Genomic DNA, 3,020 nt, shown 5'->3' on the forward strand with positions numbered 1-3,020 from the left:
GTTGTGGAGATATGAAATGCATGTAAATCGATGGGATTTTTTTTGGACGTCCTTAATGTGCAATAACAGCTGGGTTACGTTCAGTGAACTGGACCTACCCTAGGAGTTTCACGTCCCTAGCAGTTACTGTCTAGGCCAAAGTATGAGTTTTATGCCGGGAAGAAAAAAACAATACAAAAAATACTAATTATAAAAACGAGAACGAAAACAATAGGGTTCCCAGCCACTTTGCTGTACTGGGAACTGCGATGCCTTGCATTCGCGGGTTCCCAGCCCACTCGGGCTTGGAGTCCTAATAACTAGAACTGCAAGCAGTTGTAAGCGGGGTCCAAGCCTCCCGGTGACAGCCCCCTCGCCCCATGGAAGGTGGGCAAGCCAAACATGGCACACAGGTCCTCTGGGCATGCTGGGGGACTACAAAGTTTTCTGTTTAAACTATGTTTAGAAACAAATGAAGAGTACTTTGCAGAAGCAAGTTCTTTTCACTGTGAGCAGCAGCAATTCACCGATGGAAGCCATGCTAGATGTACTAAGTTCCAGGGATGTGTTTAAAGTGGAAGATTTCAAAATATTGGGCTCAACTTCAAAGCAATAAAATTTGACAAAATCATTTTGGACTGGAATCTCAGGTCTACCTGTTGTCTTTTTAACATGTGTTACACAGCTTTCTTCCATAAATTAATACAGGTGTATTCTAAATAGTTCATACACATCTGTGGCCCCACATATGTTTGTCCTGATAGATGGAGACAGGTGTCTGTGTGTAGCTTGTATTCCATAGTACCATGTTCCAAGAGTGGAAAGAACATGAGGCATTTTGCATTGTGTGTAGGGGGAATTGTGTGTAGAGTTTTGAAAAAATAGACATAAATGTAGAAAATGTGTGTAAGTATTTGGAAAAAACTGTAAAGTAGTGTTTGGATACTTTGTTGCTACTGACTGTTGTCCACCTTTACTCTGAGAGCTATTTCACAAAAGCATCTTTGAAAAAACTCAGGATACATTACAAGACTTCGGCTGGTCAGTAAATATACTTGCCTACTATTCCAGGTGACAATATATCTGTGTCAACATAAGGACTGTTATGGCTGTGGAGAGTTGTCATCTGGGAGTCAGTCCTTTACGTTTTTTGTTGTCTTTATTATCCTCTCTTCTCCACAGTTTTCTGTGTGGCATGCAGTTGCAATGGAAAGCACTCTTGTCTCTGAAAAGTCTTGAACAGGTATTTCTTAATTTGTCAGATGATCAGCCTTATATGTTTTTTAAAAACAGAAACATAAGAATTTTGTCTGGCCTTATAATAGTAGTAGTTTACTATTGTTGACAACCAACTAAGATAAGTCTGAATCTGTATGTACACATGCCAGAAGAAAACTGAAGTACACGTGAGCATGAGAATTCATATTCTCAACATGATCAACACATGAACTTGTCTCTAAAGTAAAAATAGCAAGCTAGTAATTTCCCCTCTACCGCTCTCTCTCCATTCCTTCATATCTTTCTGCCTCCCATAACAACCATCAAAAGAAACAGACAAGAAACATATAACATTTATTATTTTATATTACTAAAAATGCAGAACAAAAGAACAATAACTGAAACATGAACACACAAATTTAAGGTTGCTCCTCAGTTTGGGTGCTGGCCTCAGTAGTGTCTGCACACATGTAGACAAGAAGAACAAAGAAACATGATTTGTGATGCTGCTTTTCATTCATACTAATAATTTTATAATGCTATCAACAATAAAACAACAATCAACAAACAACTATCCATAATACACTCATAATTCACACAATGTGGTACATTGTGGTTAAATTGTTATAAAGATAGTCAGTTGTGTGTACAGTATATATTTCTGCATATTTAACATTCTGCAATATGCACATTTTTGTACTGATATTTATTTTAAAATTGTGCTGAATTAGCATATCACATTGCTTAACAACAACTTATTTTGAGTGTACTGCTTTGCAGGACTTCTTAATTTAATATCCTATTAATTTTGATACAGCAGTAGCCAATAGACAAACTTCAACCAAGCAATTATGCATGTCATGTACCGCAAAAGTTTTATCTTTGACAATTGGCAAAGTGCAATTAAACTGAAACACTTACCATCTTGTGCAAAGCTGGCAGAAGCCTGCAGCACTTCCATTTTTTTGTTTCAATTCTTCATTATTCTTTTGAAGAAATTAATTCTGCTGCTCCCCTGCCCTTCTCAACCTCCGTTCTATGGTCAAGATGCTAAGGGTGTTGTCCAGGGTTTGCAGGCTCTGTTTATAGAGTTGGTCCCTTGGTACTGCAGAGTCTTGGCAAGCATACTGTAAATAATAAATAATACAAATAATGTATATATGTATCAAAGAAAAATATGAATGACCACTGTAGAAAAGTAAACAATTAGACTTGGTACAAAACACATGTAGCAATTGTAACTACTATAGAGTTATAAATTTAATATTTTAATGATATAAGGTCTTGTAGTGAACAACGATGTGGATTTGTGCATTTTATATTGAATGAATGTGGAGCTACCCTAAATTCCTTTCTCCTCTCCAGAGAAGATGGGGAGGGGTCAAAGTTGCTTTCTCTAAGTGCTAGCCCGACCATAAAACTGGCACCCTTTTGATTCCGAAGCTGATAACGCGGGGCCTGACTGTTAAACTGACAAAGGGACACGAGCCAGCCATTGGCATCTCCCTGAACAGCCTATCAAAACCGGCCCCACCACACACGTTTCCGTGGAAACTGACCTTATTCTTTGTTTTATTACCACATCAAAAGGATACTCCTTGTCTCACCTAAGTGTGACATGTTCCAGACACTGAACTTTGGATGACAAAGGACTGCAGTCTCCGAAAGACTCAAAGCATCTAATTAAATTTAATTAAATCTTAAGTTACCTGAATACGTTTGCCTCTATTTGAGTAGTTATGTTAACTGTTGTTGCTATCTGTTGTTGATATTAGTGCTGAAAAGAAGTTACTGGTGCAGTGTTTTTATTTTCAGCAAGACAC

The 3,020-nt window shown here is 37.8% G+C and overlaps 1 long non-coding RNA gene across 1 annotated transcript in view; it reads right to left on the reverse strand.

Moving 5' to 3' along the window:
- Positions 1 to 1,568: 1,568 nt before the first annotated feature.
- LOC123978544 overlaps positions 1,569 to 3,020 on the reverse strand; it is a 4,891-nt gene continuing 3,439 nt past the window's right edge. The window contains exons 2-3 of the long non-coding RNA XR_006827003.1: positions 2,119 to 2,324; positions 1,569 to 1,657 (exon numbers count right to left, since the gene is read on the reverse strand). This is a non-coding gene — a long non-coding RNA (uncharacterized LOC123978544). The remainder of the gene's footprint in view (positions 1,658 to 2,118; positions 2,325 to 3,020) is intronic.

The sequence above is a fragment of the Micropterus dolomieu genome, linkage group LG01 (genome assembly GCF_021292245.1).
Source record: "Micropterus dolomieu isolate WLL.071019.BEF.003 ecotype Adirondacks linkage group LG01, ASM2129224v1, whole genome shotgun sequence".
Lineage (NCBI taxonomy): Eukaryota > Metazoa > Chordata > Actinopteri > Centrarchiformes > Centrarchidae > Micropterus > Micropterus dolomieu.